The sequence below is a fragment of the Passer domesticus genome, chromosome 9, assembly GCF_036417665.1.
Source record: "Passer domesticus isolate bPasDom1 chromosome 9, bPasDom1.hap1, whole genome shotgun sequence".
NCBI lineage: Eukaryota > Metazoa > Chordata > Aves > Passeriformes > Passeridae > Passer > Passer domesticus.
In genome coordinates, this window is record NC_087482.1 from 44,788,155 (window position 1) to 44,815,099 (window position 26,945).

The 26,945-nt window shown below is 48.5% G+C and overlaps 1 long non-coding RNA gene across 1 annotated transcript in view; it reads right to left on the minus strand.

Moving 5' to 3' along the window:
* The window catches only part of LOC135308226 (uncharacterized), a 110,341-nt gene that overhangs the window by 1,918 nt on the left and 81,478 nt on the right, over positions 1-26,945 (minus strand). The window contains exons 6-10 of the long non-coding RNA XR_010368764.1: positions 24,338-24,442; positions 8,814-12,548; positions 8,389-8,531; positions 7,920-8,061; positions 378-445 (exon numbers count right to left, since the gene is read on the minus strand). This is a non-coding gene — a long non-coding RNA (uncharacterized LOC135308226). The remainder of the gene's footprint in view (positions 1-377; positions 446-7,919; positions 8,062-8,388; positions 8,532-8,813; positions 12,549-24,337; positions 24,443-26,945) is intronic.

Below are 26,945 nucleotides of genomic sequence, written 5' to 3' on the forward strand. Positions count from 1 at the left end.
AGGATTTCCAAGTCATAAATCCAGGAAAATGAGTGTACAGACAATTAAAAAATCCAAGGAATGTGGGGTAAGCCACAGCAAATGTTATCCTGATTCATGCAGCAGTCAAAGCCAGTTTCCTGAGCAGCCACAGAACACCTGAACTCCACCCCTTGCACATGGAAACACCTGGAATAATCCCTGGATTCAAAATCATAATATCCATCCATCTGATCAATTGATGGCTGCCAGTCATCCAAACCCATTCCAGGCCTGGAGAGCAGCACTGCACAGGCAGGTTCAGTATTCCCAGAGCAGTGAGATGCCCAAACGTGCCCCAGTGTTCCAGCAGTGCTGGGATCTCCATGGTGACAGCGTGTGCCACATCCCTGAGTTACCTGAGTGATCATTGCCATCCTTTCATCTGATCCTCACTTTTCATCTCTGCCTCGAGTGCACCGGGCTCCTAATGGAGAGGAATTGACAAACATCCTCATATTCCTTAGAAGAAAAGCAATTTTTTCTCATCTACACTCCTGCAACTTAATTCAACTAACAGCTTTTGCAGGAAGAGCTGCTCATGGCAGTCAGGAATTTGCCTTTGACACACACACAGAGCCAGCTGTAAACTGGGCTGGAGGATGGCAAAAAACACCTTGCTAAAAACATCCCCAAAAGCTGTCACATTCATATTTTCTGGAAAAATCTCTTTGCTAAGGATTTCTCTCCTGGGAAGCTGAGAAGCCTCAGAGAAAAGAAAAACAATTCTTATCCCATTTGCTTCTCCTGTGTTGTGCTCATGTGGAATGTGTTTGGAGATTGTTTACCCACAGGTGATTGTTTCATTGGTTTCGTGTGAGTTGTTTTGACTCTTTGGCCAATCAGGGCCAGGCTGTGTCAGGACTCTTTCCAGAGTCACAAGTTTCATTATTATCTTTTTAGCCTTCTGTCTGTATCCTTTCTGTATTCTTTAGTACAGTTAGTATGGTATTCTTTAATAGAATATAGTATCACAAAATAATAAATTAGCCCTCTGAGAATGGAGTCAGATTAATCATTCCTCCCTGCCACGAGGGTCCCTGCAAATAAAATAAAAAACCTTTAAAAAAGCCCTTTCCTCCAAACCTGGGGCAGTCCCAGCTCTCCCACACCCCCAGTTCTTCCCAGCCCTACTTCTCCCAGTGCAGAAATGCCAGAGCTAACCTCTGCTCTTGCTCATTTCTGGCTGTGGCACAGAAAATGAACGTGGCTGAACCCAGGCCTTCCAGCAGCTGCAGTCTGGAGAAAAATCCTCCTGGGATGTCCAAGCAATGTGTCACCCTGTGGCAGGAGTTGTGGATGTGGGTTTTGGAGGGTGCCACAGCCACAACTCAGCACAGCCAGAATTCCCAGGGCTGTGCTGTGGTTCCTCCCTCTCCCTCCTCCTCCTGCTCTCTAACTCTGCTTTTAGGGAAACTGAACATTTCCAGCTTGGCTTGTTAAAATCTTCAATACCTCAAACAATCTGGGTTCTCTCACACTTTGGGTTGTAGAGAAATATCCTTGGGAGAGGAACCCCCAGGCTATGAAGGGAATTTTGGAGATAGGAACCCGTATCCCAGCCAGGGCACCCAGCAAGCTCAGCAGTGTGAGACACTGGTGTGACAGAAATAAAGACCATTCAAATGGGGTTATCAGCTGTAAAACTGCTCCTGAGACACAGGAGGGAGGACAGAGGGAGGCCAGATTTGGTGAGTGTGACACAAGGGGGAGCAGGGCTGATTGCTGTGCACCCCCAGTGCCTGCATTTTGGGGTTTAATCTGTTTCTTGCTGGAGAAATGAATCCAAGAGATGATTGAAGTGCTGTTCCCAGCACTCTGCAGTCCCCTGCTCCCCCTCCCAGCACAGTCCCTGTTATCTAACACCTGGGAGGGGATTTAAAAGGAACTCTTCATCTCATTTCGTACATTAGTGCCAAGTTTAGCTTCTGTAGGTAACAGTTTCTGTTTGAACTAATAAAGAGGTATGTTTAGAATCTCCGGGGCACACTCTCTGCTCATTTGAAACAAATGAGCATTATATAAGGAGGAACGGGAGCTACAAATAGGACTCATAAAATTAATTGGCTGTGAGCTGCAGCGGTGTGCAGCCACTGAAGGTGACGAGTGGCCACAGGGTGTCCTTCCCCCTGCACAGCCCTGGGGACAGCAGGGCCAGGCTGGAGCCCTGGCACCACTGCCACGCTCCCCAGAGCTCCCCCTTGTCCCATTTATGCTGCCCCAGAGGAGCTGTGCCTCCCAAAAGGGGCAGGGATGCTGCAGCCAGAGCCCCCCATGGCTCCTGATGGAGCCACAGCTCTGCCTTTTACAGATGGAAAGGGAAAAATGGGGATATTTGGCATGTGTGGTAGAAAGACAAGAAAATATCCAAGGAAAACCCATTGCAGCTGGGGAAGGTGTGACCTGCTGGAAAGAAGCAGAAATCCCAGCCTTTCTCACCTCAGGAAATGCAGCCTGTGGTTGCCCCTGGCCAAAGCAAGAGGAGGGACAGGGCTGGACATTCCCCAGGGCTGGAAGGAGCTCTGGAGGCAATTTGTGTCCCACCTCCCTGTCTGGGGTTGGGTGTCCCAGGGACACCTCTGGTGTCACCGCAGAGCCATCCAGGCTGGAAAACACCTCTGAGCTCAGCAGGTCCAACCATCAACCCAGCAGCACCACGCTCACCACCAAACAGCTTCCTCAAATCCCATGTTCAGGTTTGTTAGAACACTTCCAAGGATGGGACTCCACCACTGCCCTGCTCCAATGCCTGGCAACCCTCTCCATGAGGAAATTTCCCCTAATACCCAACCTGAACCTCCCCTGGGACAACAGCAGGCCGTTTCCTCTCCTCCTGTGCCCTGTTGCTGACAGCATCCCTGACTGCCCCAGGGCTCTGATTGCCCAGCCTGAATTCCCATCCCAGCTGTGGAACCACATCCAAACTGACACAAAGCAGCACGTGGCACCTGAAATTCAGCTGAACACCCTGTGCACTCCCTCCCCCAAAGCAGGTGACCTGTTTTCCACACGTTTTGTTGGAATGTTTCATTTTCCAGCCCTTGCTCCTGGAGGGCACAGCGACTTTTCCTACAGAAATGGGCTTGGTCTGCCTGAACAGAGACATGGAAGCTCTCCTCCTGCCCCCTGTTCAGCTCCTGGCACCATCCCTGAGTGTTTGGAGAGCAGGTTCTGCTCCACAGCAAAGGCAGCAGAGCCTCTCCACACACACAGCCCTGCTCAAACACATTTATGGGCTCTGAACCCATAATTGGTGTTTCTTCAGCTGGAACCTCAGAGCCAAGTGCGGGGGGTTTATCTGGGGCTAACAAAAGCCTTGTGGCATTTCCTAGATAGAATGAAGCCCGAGTTTAGCAATTATTCATAGCCTCACACACATTCTTGCAGGCAGCCGAGCTGACTTGGCAGACTGGAGCTAATTGGGTTTACAGTAGAATGAAGTTTTGATTGAAGTGCCTCGTTTAAAAAAAAAAAATATTCCACATCCCCCCACACCCCTGCTAACATTACTCTGGAGCATGTAAAACAACCACCCCACATCTTAGCAAAGGAGAAACGCAGGGATTTTGATTGCTTTACCAAGCAAAGACCCACAAGTGAATAATTCTGAATGTTTGATGTGCTGTATTCTGATCCATAATTCAGCGGCTGCGTGTGCCTGACATTTCTGGCTGCTTTTGAAGTTCATGAAACCCCTGCAGTCACCAAGGGGAGGGATCCTGCCTGGGGAGCCAAGGTGGGCACTGAACAAAAGGTGGGAAGAAAAAGGTTCCAAAGCTAATGCACAAAAACCTTGGAGAATGTAAATGAATGTAGCCTCGAGTTTACCGAGTAAATAATTCAAGTTCTACCATGGTGATTTATGAAAATAAAAAGACATATTTAATGAGCCCAGCAGGCAGCAGGTGCTTCTGTTTTAACATGTTAAAGGCAAAAATCAAAAGGCAGAAGCTTTTTCCTGTTTCATGGTCCCAGTTTAAAATAAAAGCTCTTCCCTGCACTTCAGGGATGTGCTGTGCTCAGCAGTTTTGCTGCTCCTGGGAGGGTCCTCTGAGTGCTCCCATCACCAATTTCCACACAGCCACCTGGAGAACTCTTGCAGACCTTCTGGGCAGACCGTGGGCAGGGACACCTTCCACCATCCCAGGTGTCCCCAAGCCCCAGTGTCCAACCTGGCCTGGGGCACTTCAGGGACCCAGGGGAGCCCCAGCTGCTCTGGGCACCCTCTGCAGGGAGGGGTTTGTGCCCGGTTCATGCAGGGCTGAGCCAAGCCATGACCCTGCAGGGAGTGAAATCATCTCGTGAGGTTATTTAGTGCAAGGACAAGAGAGGGAGGAGTGACATGGCCAAGGAGGTTCCTCCCTGGAGAGCCTTCCCAGCTGTGAGAGCTAAACCCCACGGAATTTTCCACAAGCCCCAGGGGAAGGCAGCGAGCTGGGAATTCCCACTCCCACACCAACGTGAGGAAATCATCCCTGAGCCCTTGCAGGTGTGCCACATCCTCAGCGAGCTCCCTCCCTGAAGTGGCTGCTGCAGAGGGGGTGGCAGCAGGGGACAGGGACATCCATCACCTGGTCCCACTCCTGACTCCGGGGATGCACGGCCACCACCGTGTGTCACCCACAGCTGTTGCCATGGCAACTGGAAATCATTAAACATAAATAAACCCATTTTTGTGACACAACTCATAGAGTGCCTGCCTTCTGCCAGGAGTTTAAATTTGGCCTGTTGGGCTAATTTGATGGGATGCCACGAGTGAGGGCCCGATTTGAAACCACAAGTCATTTTTCTCCTTGGAAGAGTGGATAACTGAGTCTATTAATCCAACAATACATTTAAAGCTGAGTTATTGTGACAAGGGACTTCCATTATCCATTTCATCAAGTTGCAAACTGTCAGAATAAATCTCAGGGGGTTCAGGAAAAAAGCTGCCTGCCTTTGTTGGCTGTTTTTATATGCCACAACAGTTTAATTTGGTTCACTTTTACTCATGATACTGTACAACTGTACAGGGGAAGTTCATGGGGAACCTACTACAGAAACTACAGAACTTTATGGTCCTCAAAGTTTTTTTGTTTCTTTTTTTTTTTTTTTTTTTTTTAAGCAGCCAGGACAGTAAAATTTGACCACCTTGACATTGACTTCAATGACCCTTTTCCTTATACATTTCAGGTTTTAACTTTAAATAGTTCTCCCTTTGGAATGAACATTTGCAAATTAAAAATGCTTTCTTAAAGCTATGGTTTTATCTTTCAAAACAAATTGACTTTAACAATTAGAACTCATATAACCAGAAATGAATCAACATAAAGCATTAAAAGGAAGCAGGAGTATGCAGCTTAAGATGTCAAACTGGAATTCAGAAGGTGGGATTTTCAATTTTAGGGCCCTACAGTGACTTTAACTGCAAGGCACCTCATTCTCCCACCAGTTCTGCAGATGATGATAACTCTTAATTATCCTTTATTTGCTTGGTTTTGTAATTAAAGCTGTTCTAGAAGAAAATGATTAAGTGATGTGATTGGGAACTGCCCATGAATTTGGGAGGGCAGAAAGGCTGAAACTGAAACAGAGAAGGAAGGAGGAGAAGGAGCCAGTGTCACTCAGGGCCTGAAAAGCAGAGATGGAAAATTCCCAGTGAATTCCCAGCCCCGTGTGCTCACACCCAGCAGTGAGCGAGGAGGTGACACCATGCCAAGAGCTACCTGGGGAGTTTGTTTTCCATCTGTGCCCCCAGCTGCAGCCCTGGCCAGTCCCCCACGGGATGGGACCTTTGAGGTTCCTCCTGCAGCACCGACACTTTAACCCCAGGCCAGCACTTGGTTGTCAATTATTCCCCTCAAGTTTCATTTCAAAGCTGCTGTGAGCTGCAGGAAGCCCAGAGAGAGGCAGAGGAACGTGCACAGCAACACCCCCTACACTAATTACAGCCTTTACAGATAAATATTCGTTTTGAGAAGCGAATTTTAGAGGTTTTTAAGCAGTGCTGAATGCTGGCTGTGCTCCCATGCAGGACACACAGGAGTTCAACACCCCAAGTGCACTGGAGGGGGAAAACAAGGAAATCCAACTCAGGAGTTTCTGGAGGGCAGATAAACCCCTGGCTGGGAGGCAGCAGAGTCCCAGCTCTGGATCTGGAGGGCAGGTGGCATTAATGGCACTGGGGAGGCTCTGCCAGGCCTTGCCTGGGGGTTTCCTCTGAATTTCAGCAGCTGCAGCTCCCTGAGCCAGGGAAGCTGGAAGGACACACAGACCATGGCTTGCAGCCTTGGGAAGGAAAAGAGGCTGTGCTCTGGGTTGAAATCAATATTTTGGCCAGTAACAGTGCATAAAATATCTCACTTCATGGAGCCAGGGGCAAGGACAAAGGGAAAAAAAAATCTGTCTTAAAGTCCTTTACATCTCAGATTGATTCTTTAAAGAGGATTCGCTAAGAAATAAACATTGTGACTTCAACTGCTTTTAATTCCACCCTCTCAGCACTATTGCTGTGAAACAATGAAAACTCTAATTCCTGCTCTTCCCCAAAGTCATCATTTGGTCTCAGGAGGTGGTCGGCAGCTCAGTACAAAATGTCAGTGTCACAACTTCACAGCTCCAGCCCGCTTTTGATCAGATCTGGGAGTGAGAGAGATGCAATATGCTCCTTCCTTTACTGTCACCACAGAGTATTCATTAGCTTTAATTATTTTTTAGGTTCTAGGGGGAACCATTAAAAAAATTAATCACAAATGGAAGGAGCAGCAGCCGTATGTGGCCGTAAAAAGACAATAAAGCATTTTAGGATCCACATTTGTTATGATTTACACTCCAAACAGGACCAAAGGTAGCATATGGTGATTGCCATAAAGTGCATTTATTATAAAAACACAGAGATTTATCCCCCAGCTTGGTTGGATGCAAGAAGTTACATTTACTTTAACTGATATTCAGATTGTTGTAATACCAGAGCTGGGGTGGGGGGGAGGTTGTAGCAAGCCAAACCTCAGCTTGTTTTTTCTACAAATTCATCCTTGATTTTTTCCACAGCTTCCAGCTGAGCTGCTCCAGCCCTGCATGCAGGGGGGGTTTGGACACAGGTCAGCTCCTGCTCTGGGGCACCAACTGTGTCACCAGCTCTGGGCCCATCTGTGGCTAACAGAAGGGGCACCTCTGACTCCAGCACTGGGCTCCACGAGCCCAAAAGAACCCTCCCATCAGCTCAAGGTTTGCTTTCATTTCAGCATCTCAAGCCTACTAAATATCTAACTAATAACAATTATCAGGGTGTTGCTTGTACTGTAAATAAGAGAAATAATATGTGAGATTATCCTGTCCTCCTTGCTGGCTGAACGCAGGGAGGAACATCAGAAAAAGCAGAATTTAGGGCAGAGACACACATCCCAGAAGGTGGCACAATATTATGGGGTGTTCCTATTAAAATCTGGAAATCACGATATTTTAACACCTTGAGGAACAGGACAGGACACAGCCATTGGGGACATGGTGACACAGGGCTGCCTGAATGCCATGGACAACATCAATCCCTGCTGCAGCACAGAACCCTCCTGGATTTCAATCCTGACACCCACCAGGGCAGAGGCTCTCAGGGCACAGCCAAATTCTGCTTCCCGGGGCTCTGAAGTGAATTTTGAACTCAGCACTAACGGACTCAATATGGAACTGCCTCAATAAATAACCAGAAATAAAGGAGTGCTGGATGGCAGTGACCTCTCCTCTTTTATTTACTGTCCAATTCAATATTTTTAATTCTCCCAATCCACTCCAGAGCAACCTACACCAATATCCCTAAATGTCAGCACAGGCACAATCCCTGCTGGCAGGGGGAGGCTGCTGCTGGGGCAGGGCTGGTTTTAGGGAGGCAAAGCCAAGGCTGAGAGCAGGGACAGGAAATATCTCACCTCTTCGTGTGGTTCAGGATGAAACCACCACATCTTCCTGCTCTGAAAGGTTCCAGTGCTGAGGGTTCCCCTGACAGCCTCTCTGCTGCTCCTGGCTCTGCAGCCTCCCCCTTTCCCTCTCCAGTCTGCTCGTGTTTGAAGTCTGGGAGACAAAAAGGTCAAAGTTGTAAAATAACTGCGGTCTCCTCCTCCTCCCCTTCCCTGCAGCTCAAGGGAAATGCAAGGAGTGGGCTTGCAGCTCCTCTAAAGCAAAGGTAATTGTTCTGCTCACCCTTCCCAGAGAGGCAGGAACCACTTTCCCACCCCACAGCCAACCTCTCCTTGTCCTGCACTGAACCTCTTCATGCTCAGCTCTGCTGACAGAACAATGGACAGAGCTAAAAAAATCACTTTTAGCCTCTCCTCCCAAAAAAAACCCCTTTACAGGCAGACAAACCAACAAAACCTTCTTTAAAATGGTCAAAATTACCATCAGGAAGAGCTGCACTTCCTTCAGACCACACCTGCTGCTCCTGTGAGGGCTGTGGAGCTCCTGCCTGGTGCCAGCACAGATCCAGCACTGGGCACAGCCCAGGCTGACAGGAATCCCTGTCTCCAGTGGAATTCCAGTGCCTGTGGAGAGCAGGGAGTGACAGGAGTGGGGTATTTATTTCAATTAAGTAGTACAAAGCATAGGATCTAAACAGGGCTGAAGGCAAGGGATTTGGTTCTTTAGAATGATCCAGCCTCAGAATTACACTGGCTCTATAGTTCTATATTGTACTCAGACATTATATGGAATTAGTCACAACAGGGAGAAAGAATCAATCAGTCCTGGCTAAGGAATTGAGATAATAATGACTCATTTGACGAGATTGCTCTGGAAAATTAATAATGACGGCGGTAATTACCAACCTGGGATGGCTGCAGTGCTCATTATTCTCCTCTTGCTCCGTCGAATGTTAAGTATTATGAAGACATTCGTTGGGGAGTTGTGTCTGCAGCTTTTTATCACAGCAAGGGCTCAGAGGTCCGAGGTGTTACACTCGGGGAGAGCACCCCAAACCCGCTGCAGTGTTTGATCTGTGGCACAGAAATGTTGGTTATTAAGGGTTAATAAGCTGTGGCACCTCTGCAGCCTTTGCTCACCTGCATCCAGAGCTGCCCTGCTCCTTTGGGAAGTGCTGATGCCTCACCAAGATCTCGCTGTTCATGAACTGCTTTATCACCCCAGTGCCAAAGGTCCATGATGGTGCTGAAAACAGCTGAAATTGGCTCCTTTTCCAGCCCATCCAACCCTCCTCGCCAGGACCAGGACACATCTCCAGCTCATCCAGGCACCTGGGGGATAGGAAATGTTCTTTGGCACACCCACGGGGACAGACTGGCTCTAAAAAGCCAGGAGTGAGTAACAAGGAGGCCACTGAGCAGCTGAGCTCTCAAATAGCTGCTGCACTCCCCCAGAGTGCCTACAGGGTTTATTTGTGTTTGGAGAGGCTCTGCAGTGGGTTCCCCTTCTGCTGAGCAGTGAGGGAAGGTCCTGGAACAGGCAGGAGATGGAAAAACAAGTTTTTATTAATGTTGAAGGGAAATTAATTTCTAGTTTTCTGAACAAGGCTGAGGTTTCTCGCCCCCTGGACTGAGGAGTTTTGAACCCTTCTTCAGCTTTATCAGTTATTCTCATTTCTCTGCCAAAGTCTTTTTCCCCAAATGGCTTTTGGCCTGGATGACAAAAATCCAGCCCCACAATCTGAGCAATACAATTTCTACTTGAAATCCCAGATTTGATTTAGAACCTCTTTTTCCCCATTGCCAGAACAGGTCCTGGTTCCTGGATTATATGAATGATGAATCCATCCCCCAGAGCAATGGGATTTGGATCATGGCTCCCAAAGATTGGTGCCTCACAATCCAGTGGTTTTATTAATTTATTTAATTAATGCAGGAGTGAAGCCACACACATACACAGGCTACATTTGCTGTGTTAGCTCTGTCCACTGCCTGAATATTTAAAAAATAACCACAACTAGAGCTCACCTTTAGCATTTCTCAGCAGATTTCACAGTATTTAAGCGATAAGGTCAATGAAATTAAATGAGATGCATCAACTCAACAGGAACTCAAGAATTACAAAGATTTTACAACCTTTAACCCAGCAGCACAACGTGAGCAGAGACCTGTTTCCAGAGGCAGCAGGTCCATCCATTCCAACCCCACAGGAAACCACTGCATCTCCTGAAGGATTCACAGCTTTCCCCAAGAATTTGGAACACCATCCTGCTGCACGTTGAGCTCTTTTGAGCATCGGGATGGATGCTCGAACACTCCTCACCGTCAGTGCTCCCAACAGGAGGGGATTTATTGTGCTGAATGCTGAAAAGGACTGGCCCGAGGAGGTGGGAAATCCATCTGTGTGAGGCCAGGGATGCAGAGGCTGCTCGGCAGCACAGGTGGAACACAAATCTCAGCTGTGCTCAGCCAGGACTAAAACAGTCACGGACAGAGTCCCCTCTACCTGGGGATGTCACCTGTGAGCACAGTTCAAGAGCAAGCCCAAATTTAGTGTCCTTGCCATCCTGCCTGGCTCCAGCACTCCAAATCATCCATCTCTGCTCCTGCACTCCTTCTCCAGAGTAAACAGAGGCACCAAATTTCACAAGTGTAGGCAAGCTCCGAGAGTTAATTATTGTAATTACCCACTGAACAGGCTCCGAATGCTAATCTATAATAAAGTGGCCTGTTAATTGGTGTTAAACTGCCATTAACCTGCCATTTCCCGTGTTTTCAAGCTGACCTGGAGCACAGCACTGTGGAAAACCCAATCCATTCCTCATTCCCGGCAATCACCGAGTGCCAATTTGAAGCAGAATTAGAAAAAAATCTACATACCTGGAATTGGAATGATTGTAACAAAGGGAAACATCATTCTGCTGCTTTGAATTCCAGTCCTTGACAGTGTAGGACTCCAGTTGTCCATGGTTTTCCATGGAGTGCTTTGTGCCACGTTCCCTCTGCAGTGTCTGTGGTCTCTGCAGGAATTGGGCTCTGCCAGGCTGGACTGGCACTGCCAGTGGTGCCTTGAGCAGGCTGCTCTAGAACAGAGGCTGGCCAGAGTTCCAGAATAAAGCAGGGATTGATTCAAAGGATCTCCTCCATGGATCCACCCTGGGCAGCACCAGAGCCCAGCCAGAGCTGCACCCAAGATGAACCCAAATGGTCCCAAAATGCACGAGCGCTGCCGGGGTCTCTCCCTGGGCTCAGCTCTGCTCCATGTGCACATTGCAGTTCAGTGTCCAACCCCAGCTGCAGCCCCTGCAGTCCCATCCTGCTTGTTTTTCTCTCTGCAGCCCACGGGGTTTGTGCTCCTGGGCTGAGATTGGGATCATTTGTCCTTGGTGCCCAGCTGGAGCAGGAATTGTTTTGTCTCCCTGCTCTGTGCACAGAGCTCACCATGCCCTGATGTGAACCCAGACCCACGCACTAAAGCAGCACAGAATCTGAAAAACATAAAAACTAAAACCTGAGGCATCACCATCAGGGCAGTGACTCTGCTCCTGAGCTGCAAAGTTGCAGGTGGAGCAGATTCCCTCTGGAGCCCAGGCCTCCTCCTCCATGGCAGTGTCCCTGTGCCAGGGGGCTCCAGACATGCTCCTGCAGAGTCTCAACATCCAAACCCAGCAGGGACAGCACAACACCACCCCATGAACCCCTGAACCACTTCGGAATCATCCAGAGCTGCCCCTAAGGAGAAAACAGGGCCAGGTGTCAGTCTGTCTTTTCCACTGCTGCCTTCAGCTCACCTGTCCCTGTCTGGGCTTTAATTTGTAGCAGTGGACACAAAAGGTCGCTCAGGTACTTCTCAGAGGTCAGTTACACAATCCAGGTGCCCACCAGGGCAGTGAACTTCCACTTAAATCTGCTGCAAGAGGGAGAGCTGGAATTTCCATTTCAGACACCCATCAGGGGAGGCAGCTCTGCTGACTGGTCTCTTCCCAAAAACTGTCACTGAAGTGCCTTGACCTGCCAGAGCCTTTCTGAGGTTATCTCACCCGACTGACAGTTATCTAGACTAAGAGTTCTCTCTTTTCATTTTATATAACCAACTATAAAAGTTCAGGGGAACTTCAAGACCTTTAGAAAGTCCCAAAATTATTCATTTCCTGAGAAATTCACCATTACTCAGCAGCACACTGCCTCCCTCTCCGTGTGAGATCCCACTGCACCCGCTTCAGCAGCCCTCACCAGAGGACACAGGACAGAATTTGCCAATTTAAAAGATGTACAGGAGTTTACAAAGAGTTTGAAGAGTTTAAAGAGTTTGGAGAGGGCAGCAGTGAATTTTTTATGTGCTAATCCAAACCTCTTGGTGTTCAGTTACCTTTAAAATCAGGTCCAGGATATTAGGGAAGGGGAAAAAAGGGTCAGTTAACCAAAAATCCCATGGAAACAGATTTACCCTGTCCAGAGATTCTGTCCACGATGTTTTAATGGTAATTAGGAAAACAAAGCCTTTGTCATTTAGGATTACCTCCAGTTGTACTCCTTGCCAGGGCAGGGCTGTTGTTGCAGCTCATTTATGTCATTTTTCACTTTCCTTCCAGAATCCTTCCATCACCTGCCTTGGCATGTTGAATTCCTAACCAGATTGTACTGAAAAATACAAAAATAAAACCTGCAGTGCCATCAATAATAAACACAGGAAGCTTCTAGAGGTGAGAATCCATCTCATTCAATGCCTTCTGCTGTTGATGGTTATTATTCCTCCATTCAGGCTTTTCCAAGACATCAATTTGTCACTTCCTCTCCTGGCACTGGCTGCTTGCCTAAGTCCACCTGCGTGAGCCTCCTGTCTCCTCTTCCTCAAAAAAATGTGCAGATCTTCTCTTTGATACCATTTGCTGCCACTCAGATGCTCACCCACAGGAAATTCTCATTTATTTGTCCCCACAGAGGCCCTGTTACATTGATGAACTGATTCTGTGGCAGCCAGCCATTCCTTTTCCTTGGGAGCAGACGGGCTGAGGCCACCATCACCTCTGGGCAGAAAACACAACCCCAAAACTGCCCAGCAGCAGTGTCAGCCCTTCCACCTGAGCTGGGAGTGAGGTTCATTCTCAGTTCTGACGCCGATCCCAGCTCTGGGTGTCACCTCCCATCCTGGGAATGATGCTCCTGGAGTAGCTGCTGCACAAACCCCTGTACCTGTGTGTGCTTCCCACCTTCCAGCTGACATTGTGCAGGGGAACCCGTGAGCAGGGATTTTGGCAGGAGATTAGAGAGCTGTCAGTCCGCAGCTCTCTCATCCAGCCCTATCACACACAGAATTTATTGTTGCTGGGATACTGTCAGCCCTGGACATTCTGCTTTGCTTATCTTTTACTCTTCAGTGTTACATATTCCCAGTCTTTTCTCCAACTCCCTCATTACAATTCCATCCACTCCTCACACCTGCACAGTCCCTCCAGTTTCCCTCGTGTGCTCTCGCTGCCTCATTTTGTGTCAGGGACTTCAAATTCTGCTTGAGTGCATGTTCCCTTTACAGCAAGAGAGGAAAGGAAACCTATCCAGATAGGAAGCTGCCTCTTCTGCTCAGGAGAATGAACTCTGCAAGCTTTGCACTACTGGAATTACCTGGTTGGGCTCAGAGAGGATGGAAAAGCATGATCATAAAAATCCCAGAATGGCAGATGAATCCCAGAATGGTTTGGGCTGGAAAAGAAAAAAGCTCATTTTGTTCAAGCTCATTTTGTTCCACCCCCTGCCAAGGGACACCTTCCATTATCCCAGGGTGCTCCAAGCCCTGTCCAACCTGGCCTTGGACACTTCCAGCCTGGCATCCTGTGCCAGGGTCTGCCCACCCTCACAGGGAACAATTCCTTCCCAATATCCCATCAGACCCTGCCCTCTGGCAGTTTAAAGCCATTCCCCTTGTCCACTACGATGTCAAGGACAGCTGTCAAAATCCAAAATGCCCATTGGAGCTCCCTCTACACTTAATCCCCCTTGCTTTTATTTCCCCAACGTGGTCCAAAATGGATGGGGAGACTGAGCAAAGGAATTACTCATCACAGTTGTTCAAGAGACTGGTTCCTCAGAGCACCCTTCTTCTAGAGAAGTAAAGAAAAACCTCATTGCATCCATCTGGAATATTTCCTTAATTACTTTAGGGTTGAAATCCAAATGCAAAGATTTCCATAATATCCCTAAGAAATTGGTTTAGTCCAAGGAAAGGAATTAAAAACTGCTCTTCATGTCTTGGGACTCAATGCCTCATTGCTAATGACTTTTCCTAAGCTGACAGTGATATTTCCAGGAAGGAGGGAGACTGGAGAATGCCATGGAATGGCATTTCAGTGTTGTTTCTGTTGTAAATCCAGCCAGGATGCACAGCCCAGCAGGAGGAGGGCAGGAAGCAGAGGGGTCTCTCCTTTCCTGCCTGGGTATTCAGGGCTGTGTCTCCTGCTCAGGATGAACATCCTTCCCTTGCTGCCAGCCCCTCAGGCACTCCCAAACTCACTCTTTGCCTGCTTTGCTGCTCCTGATTGCTCTGGCAAAGAGCTGGGTGCTAATTTAAACCCGAGCCTTGGCTTTTCTAGGGCTGTGTGGGCCAGGAGCCTTCTGCAGGTAGAGGCACACGAGGCTGCAGCAACGCTTTTCTCCTTTTTAAATAAACCCCAAAGGCCCACTGGCCACTTCCATCCATGTAAATACTGCAGAGAGGGCCCCAAACAATGATTGTGCCTCAGTCCTGCTGGGGGTGATGGCAAAACTCCTGAAGCCACGTTGGTTTGTGACTTATGTACCAACCCACATGTCAGGGCAGCATCATTGCCTCAGACACCCCAGGCCTCTGGAACAGCCCCATCAGCCAACTGTGGCACTTACCACAGAATTCATTATTGTACACTATAATTCATTATTTCTGGCTGCAGTTAATGATTTCATGCCCTGCTTTGCTTTACTACAGAGGTGCCATGACTTTTCTGTCACATATGAAATGTGATGATTGAGATGATGCATTTTGTGTGTCCTAAGGATCTGCAAGAGCCATGGCAGGGGGCTGGAATGAGATGATCTATAAGGACCCTTTCACCCCAAACCATTCCATGATTTTAATCCATTCCTCTCCAAGCTGGCTGCTCCTGCTGTGGTGCTGGGTTTAATACTCCACACCAGTATCAGACTGGTCAGGTGAGTTCCTTCAGAGAGCCAGGGAAAATCCTGAGCTGGAAGGAACCCACAAGGATCAGGGTCCAGCTCCTACCCAGACACCCCAAATCCCACCCTGGGCATCCCTGGCAGTGCTGTCCAAACACCCCTGGAGCTCTGGCAGCCTTGGGAATGCTCCCACTCCTTGGGGAGCCTGGGCAGTGCCAGCACCTCCTTTTTCCTGACCTTTTCCTGATCCCAGCCTGACCCTCCCCTGCCACAGCTCCATGCCAGGGGCTAACTCATCAGTGACCTTTGTTTGTGTGGGTGGAGAGCCAACCAAAGCCTGCAGAGTGCTGCTCCTCAGCAGAAATTCTCTTCATGGACACTCCCAGGACACCCCATGGACAGCAAGGTCCTTCCCTCAGGTTCATGCCCTGCTCCTGTCAACAGGAATGGCTTTCCCTGCCACCCGCAAAGACAACAAAACCAGACAACCTGGGCCTTGGGGCTGCAGGAAACCACCTTCTAAAGGCCCTCCTCCTGTTTTTTGCTCTCCACAGGGACCAGCCCTCTCATTAAAGGCTTGGTGAGGCTCTGCAGCTCCTCCTGAGCAGCAGAGGTGGTGGCAGGACCTCCCAGGCTGAGCCCTGTGCCCGGGCTGCAGGGACAAGGGCAGCCCCAAGGCAGGGGGCGAGGAGCTGGGGATGGCCAGGAGTCAATCAGCAGCTCCACTAATTGCCAAATTCACTCATTTTCCCACAGCACAAGGAGGAAGGAACCCGAGTAAATTGCTGGGGCGGGTTGTGCGTAACCCTTGGCTCAGGGCAGGTCATGAATCTACAAGCTGGCTTTCCACAACTCTCTGACCTCCCCATTTATATTTTTTTCAAGCAGTCATTTCCTAATTAACAATTTCTCCCCTTTGAAGCCTTGCACTGCGTTTTCTCCTTTTCTGACAGTAGCAAAATTGTTTATCCCATTTCCTCACGTAGATTTTCATGTTCTGTCCCCCTGAACAATGGTAAGAACAGAACAATACAGGGAAGTACTCAAGAGTTACCCCCTGCCCAGATCAGAGAGGAATTTCTTATCTTTGACACCTGCTGGCAATTAATCCTCTGCATGCTTGAATTTCCAATTAGGAGCCCTCCTGTAACAAGATTCAAGCCTGGATCCCAGCTGCCCTCTGCCTCCCCAGGAGCTGCAAGGGGCCAAATTCTGCTCTTATTTTAGGATATTTAAGGAGGAATTTCTCTCCCTCCAATACCCTTAAGGGGACACTTGGGCACTCTCCAGGCTGGAACCTCTGATTTTACACCCCTTGGTTTTGACATGAAGATGCTTTTTGTCCACAGAAAGACATGAATTTTCCTACAGAAAAAAATTTGATTTGGGGCTGTGTCAGTCCCTCTGCAGCAACCCCACATCAGGCATCCCTCAGAACAGCAACATCCTTTCCAATGATTGTATTTGGAGTTTTTCCTGCAGTCTGGAAGGCCGAGGAACCTTGTGCACCATCAGATTAACTCCTGCCCTCCCCAGCACTCAGGGCAGGTTTTCAGCCCAGGCTTTTGTGGGGATTTAACAATACCTTGATTTTGCCCATTTGAAAATATTTCCATGCCCAATACAGGGAGTCAGCTTTGCAGAGTGCAGAGAACTGAATAGAAATATTGCAAAGAATACTGTTCTTTGAAGGGCTAGTGGCATTAGGAGGCCATTTAGTGCTTTAAAGAGCACCATTTTATTAAGTATTTCAAAGCAACTTCAGAGCTATTATTTCTTATTTTGCTGTTTAAGCCTGTAAGTTTGAAAATTAATCATTCTAGGACCTTTGATGCAAAAATCTATGAATAAAATAAATTCTGAGGGCTACTTTCACACTAAGTTATATTAAAACACTCCTTCATCTCCCTTATTAATTTAATGCACATCTCAGAAAGTACCTTAAATATTAGCAATACTAAATAAGCCAAACTCCCTATGGCTTCTTGATTTTTCTACTTTTCACTTCTCAGATATTTCTCATGGCTTTCCAGTGACCTTTAAATAAACTTGTGGGGTTACTAATTAGCATGATAAACAATAGATTCCCATTTCATGGGCAATTCCATGGTCGAGCAGCCCACCAGAGCCAGGCTGTGCTCTCTGCAATGTCCGGAGTGTCTCCAGCAGGGACACGTGCCCTGAGCAGCACCTCTGGGAACACAGGTCAGGACAGTTTTCCTCCATTCCTGAGGGCTCAGCTGAATTCTGGCATGGCCATGGGTGAGATCTTGGAGGAAGGGTCTCACCCAGAAGGGGAAAGATACATTTGAAAGGTTCACAAGAACAGCAACAACTGCCCCAGTGCCCGTGGGGACATTTGGGGTGACACAGGAACACCCTCCAGGGAATTCCTCATCTCCCTGTTCCCAGGGTGAGCTCCTCTGACACTTCCTTTGGGTTGAGCACAGAATTTAATTTGAAGCAGTCACGTTGCAGATGGGTTACAGCAATTTTTAATCTCTTTTTTAGGTTTCAAGCAAGAGAAGACAAAATGATCCCTGGGATTGTGTTTCAAAGTGGTCTCTGTTGGGCTGGCAGGGCAGATCCCCACGGGGTGGGCAGGAACTGGAATGGGCTGTCCAGGGAAGCTGGGGCTGCCCCAGATCCCTGGCAGTGCCCAAGGCCAGGCTGGGTGATGCTGGAGCATCTGGGACAGCGGGAGGTGTCCCTGCCACAGCTGGGGTGGCACTGGGTGGGATTTGAGGTCCCTCCAACCCAAACCATTCTGGGATTTGAAGAGAGAGCTTGTATCCCCACAGCTCCCCGGGATGGGAGGAGAAGGGGATGGAAAAGCAGCAGGAAGAGGAGGGCAGGGGGCTCAGGGCAATAAACACTTGCTGTTAGTCCAGGAGAGCATTTCTAGGCTCAGTTTTGCCCTGATCTCAGGAGAGGACTTAACCTAGGGACCACAGAAAGTATTTCAACAGCAACAACGCAAAGAAAGAGGGAAATCATGAAAGAAGGGTCCCTTTGGCAAAAAACCCCAACAACCCAACTAGGAAAAGCTGGGGGGACAGGGCAGGAACCCCCACCCCTGCCTTTCCCAGCCAGTTGCCATAGAAACCCATCACTGCAGAGCTCTGGGGCCCAAACTCTGCAGCATCCAGTGATGCCAAGCAAACCCAGCCCTCAGGAAGGGCTGCCCTTCCCACTCCAGCTCGGGAACAGAGCAGGGATAGCTCCGAGTGCAGCTGCCTGGATGGTGCTGCCATTCCTGCTTTTCAGTGATTTACAGCCCAGCTTTCATTTGATATCCATGTGCTCACATTTGAGATAACATTATGTGCATCATTTTCTGGGAATATACTTACACCACAGTGCACTGCATAAAGCAAATAGGGTATTGATGGGAAAGAAATAACAGAATATTAAAGCAAAATCAATAAATGCCTTCAAATCGCATCTTTCAGCCTTGCTTAACTTTGTTTAGGGAGGCAGGGAAGTTCCCAGGAGCTGTGGAGCTGGCCGTGCTTCCAGCTGGAATGAGAAGAGACAGCAGCACCTTCCTGGTGCATGGGAAAAAAAAAAAAAAACCCTAAAGAGAGAAACCAGGGCTATATTAATCAACAATTAGCATTCAGCTGAGCACCTCCACACCAGCCAGCTGCTCCCAGCTGTGCCACAGCTCAGGCTGGAGGGCAGGCAGAGCAACCACCAACACTGTCAGATAAAAACATCAGCTTGTTTCACTTTTTACCAACAGGATTATTCAGTGTCATCTCTGTTTTCCAGGTGGGAAGTGCTGGGCTGGGGGCACACCAGGCTCCTGCTGTGGATGCCCTCATTTGAGGTGCAGGAGAAGGTGCTGATGTGAAATATTTTTATATAGGCCAATCCTCTGCCAAAAGTGGGTCCAGAATTAGGTTAGTAAGTCGGTATTTCCACACAAGATGATGTGCCTTGGTTTTCCAAAGTGCTGAGTACCCAGCCCAGAAGTTCCCTCGTGGGGCTTGAAACTTTATTTTTGGCACCTGGTTTTGTAGAGACCATCTGTGACAGCCAGCACTCGCTGCCACGTAATTAATGCCAAGTTACATAAGCCATTCATGAATAAGCATTATTTTCCATATATTAAGCTTGCAGAGACAGGCTTCAGAACTGAACTGGTATTTAGCAAGGTAGGCCTCTGAAATTGTCAATTAATGCTCCTTGACATTTTCTAAGTATGTTAATTTATATTAAAGCACTGCAGCCAGCTCTGCATAAGATAACTGCGAGCCTCAGCCATAAACTAAGAAGAAATATGCAGTTGAGGAGCATTATGGCTGCTCTTTGTCATCTCCCTGACATAATGCACATTGTGTATGCAATGCAGGGAAGATAAACACATATATAAAGCAGGCAATTACCTCAGCTCACACAGACTATCATATTTATGACCATTTGCGGGCTTGGATGTAATTCATTGACTTTAGGTGCTGGAGTAAATACATCACTGCAACCCCACGGGCCAGCCTATGAAATGCAGGTATCGAGATTTGCTGCCATCTGCTGAGGCACAGAAATCTCCACCCTCCTTCCAAAGGGCTGGTCAGGGAGAGGAGTGATGGGAAGAGCTGGGATCAGAGCTGCTCGCTGCCAAGGAATGGATACAGCAAGAAAAAGGTTAAATTTGATAAATCCACAGATTAAAAGTCTTGCTCCTTTGAAAGGCAGGTTCCCCTGTTGAGGGGCACTTGGAGAGGAATGTGGCAGGGTCACAGTCTGATCATCCCTGGGTAGCAGCACAGTGGGAACAGTGCTGCTTTGTGGTGGGACTCGATGATCTTAAAGATCTTTCCAGCCTGAAGCATTCCCTGATTCCGTGGCTTTGCAAGGAGATGGTCTGGGCTCTGCTTTGCTCAGGATCAGGTGCCCAGCAGGGTCTGAGAGGACATGAATGTGAACACAGAACACAACAAGAACAAGGTGGCTCAGCTTGGAGAAGAAAAGGATCCAGAGAGACCTTAGAGCTGCTTCCAGGGCCTGAAGGGGCTCCAGGAGAGCTGGAGAGGGGCTGGGGACAAGGGATGGAGGGACAGGACACAGGGAATGGCTCCCACTGCCAGAGGGCAGGGATGGATGGGATATTGGGAATTGGAATTGTTCCCTGTCAGGGTGGGCAGCCCTGGCACAGGTGCCCAGAGCAGCTGTGGCTGCCCCTGGATCCCTGGCAGTGCCCAAGGCCAGGCTGGACACTGGGGCTGGAGTACCTGGGACAGTGGGAGGTGTCCCTGCCATGGCAGGGGTGGCACTGAGTGGGCTTTGAGGTCCCTCCAATTCCAAACAATTCTGGGATTCTCTGATCATGCTCACCCACCCTCCCTGAGCCCAGCCAAGGGGCAGAGCTGGCAGGGCCACAGAGCTGGCAGGAACTGGGTCCTTTGGTGCCTCAGTCAGAGCCACTTCCAGCCCCACAGCCAGCCTGGGATAAGCACAGGGCTGGATTTCTCAGCCACCTTGCCCACTGCAATGCCACTTGTATTGTACACAGCATATGACTAATGAGGGGCAATTAAATGCCAATTTCTCTTCCCCGAGCTCGCTGTAGGCACTCAGCACACAAATGTGCCACTTGCATTTGCTGCCGTTTCACAGCCGGTTTCATCTGATGTGAAATGGGGAAGGCAGTAAAGAATCAAATCAGAAAAACCATTTAACCTCCCAGATTATGAGAGGATATATCACTCAAAATGCAGCACTTCCCAGATCCTCAGTTAAACCACAATCAGCCTGGCTGACTTGAATCCCAAAGACATCCAGGCTGTAGGGACACGGAGCTGTGACCTGACAGCACTGGGAGCTGGAGATGGATGTTCAGTAAATGGAGTTTTCAATAGATATTCCCAGAAATTGGAAACATTTTGCAGTTATATCTCTAACAATCACAGTCTATTCTATTCCATAACCAATATGAGCGATTACTTGAGGAGATATAACAAATGCAAAATGCTTTAAAAAAAGATTTTGAGAGTGATAAACGATGAATTACACAAACACAGCGAGAAAACCAAAAAGAGAAGAGCTGCTCTACAGGAAGCACAGCTGATCCCTTCCTGTTTTATTGCTTTGGGAAAGGAAAAAAGGGGGGATAAATTAAGCACTTCATTCTGTAAGTAAGTTTTAAGGTAATCTGATTACAACAGCTCCCACTAGCACCATTCCAGAGCAGCAAAGGATAAAATCAATAATGAACATCAACATTTCCATTTTGTTTAGTGGCTCTGTAATTGAGCCATGAGAATCTGCCTTTCACTCAGGGCTTGGCCAAGGGAGGGCCAGGACTACCCCAACTGGGATTTCTCCAGCAATTCCTCATTTATTGCTGAACAAAGAACAACACAGCTCCAAAGGTGACGCTCTGGTGTAATTTTTGGGGGAAAATGATAAGCTTTTAGGATTTAGGGCTTGATTTGATGCTGCTGGAGATTTTGATAGCATTTGGTATTTAATGGTCATCTAACATCAGGCTGCTGCTGTCTTAATCTATCCTTGGATATTAAAATCTCAAACCAAACACTAATCCTTGTTCTCAGTTTAAACAGAAAAATAGGAAGGAAGTGGAACTTAAAACCATCCATGTCCAACCCTCCAGAAATGAGGATTTCCATGGGATCCTGCCCCATCCATGTCCAACCCTCCAGGAATGAGGATTTCCATGGGATCCTGCCCCATCCATGTCCAGCCCTCCAGCAATGAGGATTTCCATGGGATCCTGTCCCATCCATGTCCAACCCTCCAGGAATGAGGATTTCCATGGGATCCTGCCCTGTCCATGTCCATCCCTCCAGAAATGAGGATTTCCATGGGATCCTGCCCCATCCATGTCCATCCCTCCAGGAATGAGGATTTCCATGGGATCCTGCCCTGTCCATGTCCAACCCTCCAGGAATGAGGATTTCCATGGGATCCTGCCCCATCCATGTCCATCCCTCCAGGAATGAGGATTTCCATGGGATCCTGCCCTGTCCATGTCCATCCCTCCAGAAATGAGGATTTCCATAGGATCCTGCCTTGTTCATGTCCATCCCTCCAGGAATGAGGATTTCCATGGGATCCTGCCTTGTTCATGTCCAACCCTCCAGGAATGAGGGTTTCCATGGGATCCTGCCCTGTTTGTGTCCCACCCTTCAGGAATGAGGATTTCCATGGGATCCTGCCCTGTTTGTGTCCCACCCTTCAGGAATGAGGATTTCCATGGGATCCTGCCCGTGGGAGGGGAGGGGAAGGGCTGTGTGACAGCAGAGCCATCAGGAGGGACACATCACAACAGGCAGCAATCTGGAGGCTGTAAAAATGAATGGGTTGTGTTTCACTGGGTTTGATGTGGTCGTATCATCTGTAAATTATCTACCCAGCCATTTTTCCAGTTAGCCATTATTCTGTCATGCCAAGGGCTGCCAATTCCAGCCCTCCCAACCATATGCATGGCTGTAAACCTTGAAAGCAGCTGTCTCCAAAGCAAGCCAGTGCGGGAAGAATAGGAAAACAAATTACATAAAAGCAGATTAACTTCTCTTTAACTTCCTTTAAAATATTTCTTCCCCACGGCCTCGGTAATCCCATTTTTTAAGGGAATTTGGTCTCTTTATTTGTTATTCTTATCAGTGTGACTTGAATTTAAAGCTTTATGCTTCATGTTTCTGCCCAGGGACCTGTTGTGATGATAATCCTCAGGCTTTTCCACGGTGGGAATGGCTCTTTGAGCAGTTTTCAGCCCCTTGCACTGATATTTCCCATGAGACAAAGACAGCCAGGGAATGCTTGGTGCTTTCAGCTGAAGCTCCTCAGTGGAGAGCAGCAATTTTTGGACATTCTTGGGGGTTTTATTGTTTTTTCTTTTAACTTTGGACAGCTTAGATATGTGGCACTCACCTGTGCAGAGCAGCTGTGGCTGCCCCATCCCTGGCAGTGTCCAAGGTGAGGTTGGACAGGGATTGGAGCACCCTGGGACAGTGGAAGGTGTCCCTGCCCATGGCCAGAGTGGAACTGGATGAGGTTTAAGGTCCTTCCAGCTAAAATCCTTGTGGGATCCTGTGATCCCCAGTCCACAGATGAGCAGCTGAGACACCAAAAGGGCACCAGGGGCTTGATGGAGCAGGCTCAGCCCTGTGTGGTGCCCAAGGGCAGCGTGACCACCTCAGTGGGCAGCTGAGGCTGCTGCTCCACTGCCAAAATCCCACTGGAAGGGCTCTGCACAGCTCAGGAGCCCTGAGCTGGGAGCCAGGAACCCGCTCCAGGAAAATCGCGTGCGGCGTGGGAGGAGAGGCAGATTGGTCCCCTGGGGACAGCAAGAGATCAGAGAATTAAAACTGAATGAGCTCCCTGTGCCCTCTGCAATTAAAGGGAACTTGAAAGAGTTTCAATTTGGTGATATCATTAATTTCCCCTTCTCCTCCTCGCTCCTACTGCAGTTCAGAAGAGTCCTCCACTGTTTATTGACTGAGTGATGAAAGACTGAGCTGAAAAGACCGAAGAAAAGGAAAGTTTGAAAAGTTTTCAGCCCTTTCATCAGTTCTTTAAACAATGTTCAGAAAAACATGAGAGACAGGCTGTGCTTGAGAGAAATATTGCAATGAAAGCTGTGTGCAGTGGGCTTTGCTGTCCAAATGTGACTCCAATACTCGCAGCCCGATGTCGTGTGAAGATTTACTTGCCAATTTTGTCACAAACAAGGCTGTTAAGAAACACATTTATACTCACCCAGCTCTTTCCCTTATTTGCTAAGGAAAAAAACTGCTTTGGTGCACCAGGCAGGTAGGAAATGCTGCATGTAAGAGTTTAAAAATAAATGTATGTGCACATATGCCTGCAGGAATGCACAGATCTCAGGGAGCATGGATTGGATGTGTCAAGCACCTCCTAAATAAAACCTGCTGCAGAGCGCCCCACACTCAAATATTTCCACAGATTTTTGCCCTGTATTTCCTCTCCTGTAATTCCTTGCACTTTTGTCCTGTAGCTGGAAGGAAACTGAGTCTTGATCACCCCCAGGATGGTCCTGTAGGTGATGGGAGCAGCAGAGGAATGGGTTCCACACCAACAGCCCAGCTGGTGTAGAATATCCTCACCTGGAATTGCTGCCAAGTCTCATTTGCCACAAAATCCCAGAATGGTTTGGGTTGGGAGGGACCATAAAGATCATCCAGTTCCAACCTCGTGCCAGGAGCTAAAACGATCCGTGGCGCAGGAAGGGTTAACATGAGAATCCAATTAGAAAGAAATCCTAATTATTTCAGCAATCAAAAGCAGTGACTCACCTTATGAGGGAGCCAACAGATGCCATCAGCACAGACATTTTCCTTGTTTATTTTCTTGTCTTCTCAGACTGGGAGGAGAACGTGGGGGATCCCATTCCTGGCCATCTGGCATTAGTGTGAAAAATACAGTGTGAGATACTCCACAGTTGTCTCAGCAGCTCCCTTCTGGATGACAAATTCCCATGTTCTCATGACAGCTTTGTTTTTTTCCAGGCTCTGCCCACACGTGACAAAACGCCAGGAGATCTGTCCATTTACAACCCCAGCCTCAATCAGCCCATACCGAGTTGCCTTAGGAAAACGGAATAATTTTTGGTCAGAACTGAGAATTCTAAACCCTGGGGTCACAGGTGGTGAGGCTGGTGCTGCCCTTGTGGGACTCACGTGCTGGTGGGTGATGCTGTGCATGGACTGATGATCAGGGACAAGCCCAGACCTGGCTGGCAGTGCTGTGGTTTTGTCCCTTCTCGAGCAGCCCAAACTTGGCTCAAATGTGGTGTAACCATCGTGGGTCACCATGGTGACCCCGCTCTGCAGAGAGCAGGCCGTGAAAGCCGAGAGACCGAGGCCAGCCTGAGGTGACATTCCACACACCATGCTCTCCTTGGCACCTGCAGCTGCCTCCAGTACACTCTGTGTCTGTCTCAGAAAGACTGAAGAATGAAAAAGCAGCTGAAAAGCGGCTCCCATCCCGATTTCCTTCCCTTGTCTCCCTCAGAGCTGCCCGTGCATGGCCCCGGACGCCGCGGCACCAAGCAGGCCGCTGCGCGGGCCCGGCGAGCTCTGCCTGCCCAGGAACTGTCTCCTAGCAATAGGGAAGATGTAAAAGCCTCAAAATAACTCCTCCTTCCATTTCTTGTCAGTGACTCACGCTGCACAATGTGAGGTTTGGGGTTTGGTTAGGATTTTTGTCCTCGCTTTCTCACAGCAAACCCTTCACGTGTGGGGTGAAATGAGGCTTGGGAAATCTGAGAGCTGAGGAACATCCCAGGTGTTCCCACAGCCTGGGTGCAGCTCACAGCCTGCTGACACATGGCAAGAAGCTGTGGCAGCTGTGATGATTTGCAGTTACGAGGTATTTTGCACAACCTGAGCAGGGAAACCACCAACTCTGCTCGCTGTGTCCCACCAACACCCAGTGGATGCTTTGCAAAACAGAGGGGAAATGGTTTTGGATGTGTTTAGTGTTTGGAAATTGGGAATAAACACGTTCAGGGTGGTGGAGTGATACAGTCTGAAATGATGGGAGGTGGAGTCTGGCCTGACAGGGGTTTTAGCAGCAGTGCTGAATAAAAAAGGAGCAGGTTTCCTGTTCTGCTGTTGGATTTGCACCATCCCACCACCAAGCTGTCATGTGGAATTGTCCAGGACAGAAACAATTAATTAAAAACCAAACACACGCAGCTAAATGGCCAGATCTCAGTCCCAAAAGCACCTAGACATCTTTCTAAGCTCCTCCATTATTTTCTTATCCTTTCCTTTTCCTGAGTAATCCTCACCCTCTACTTCTGATTGAAAAATACCTAAAAATAGTTGTGGAGGAGAACTCTAATGAATTATGCAATGGACATATGCTCTCACATCAAATCTTGATGTTTACTTTATCTGATGCCATGCAGAAGACTGAAGGCTGGGACTGTGCTGGGAATGATCCCAGCCCTGCAGTGGGATTCTAGGTCACATCCCTCCATCTCTGCTCAGGCGTGGGAGCACCTGGGAGAGCAGATGGCTGGACAGTGTAGCTGTGGCTGGTGGTTTAATTTTCCTGGATTAAGGAGCAAGTACTGTGCAAGGAGTTTGATTTGCTAAAGATGCAGCAGCAACCCTGGCACGGGAAAAACCTCCCCAGCTCCGAGGCTGAGCTGCCTTCTCACAGAGCTCCTGGTAGCACTGCAAATCTCCAGGCAACTCATCCACCAGTCACTTCCCAGTTATTGCCATTTCTATTGCTTATCTCTAAGAAATATCCAGCCAAAAAAGAGACAGTTTAAAATCTACCTTCCAGCCACGCAAAGCGTGAAGCGCCTTGTCCCGAAGTGACTGTAAAAAAAGGGGGAGAACAAAGATCTTCCCTTTGTTTTATAATTCCTTCTGACTGCTTCTCCTGGCCACTGTGAATCAGCAGATTTCAGACCTGCTGGCTCCAAACCAAAGCTGCTTCCAGAACATCTTCATCCGGCATGGCCTGGTGCAGGGGCTGCGCTGCAAACCTGCGGCTCCCTGCTGCTGCTCTGGCCCAGGTGAGCTGGCTGCCAGCCCCTGAACAGCTCCTGCCTCCCACAGCCTGCTCACAAATGCAGCTGCAGCTCCTCAGGAAGGCACAGCTGGCAGCACCAAGCCCTGAGAGCCCTTAATCACGACAACCGTCTCCCACCAGGAGTTTTTGAGGCTGAACTTGGACAAATCTTGTCTTGAGCAATAAATAAAGAATGAAGTATGGTCCTGGAAAAAGAATGGCTAACCTTAACAGCTTCAATCTGACAGGAATTAATTAGCCAACAACAAAATAAAACTACAACTATTTCAGAGATGGATACATGGGGATAAATTGATTCCAAGTATAACTCCATTGCCTTCCACTGAAATCCATTAGGAATGGATTTAGCCC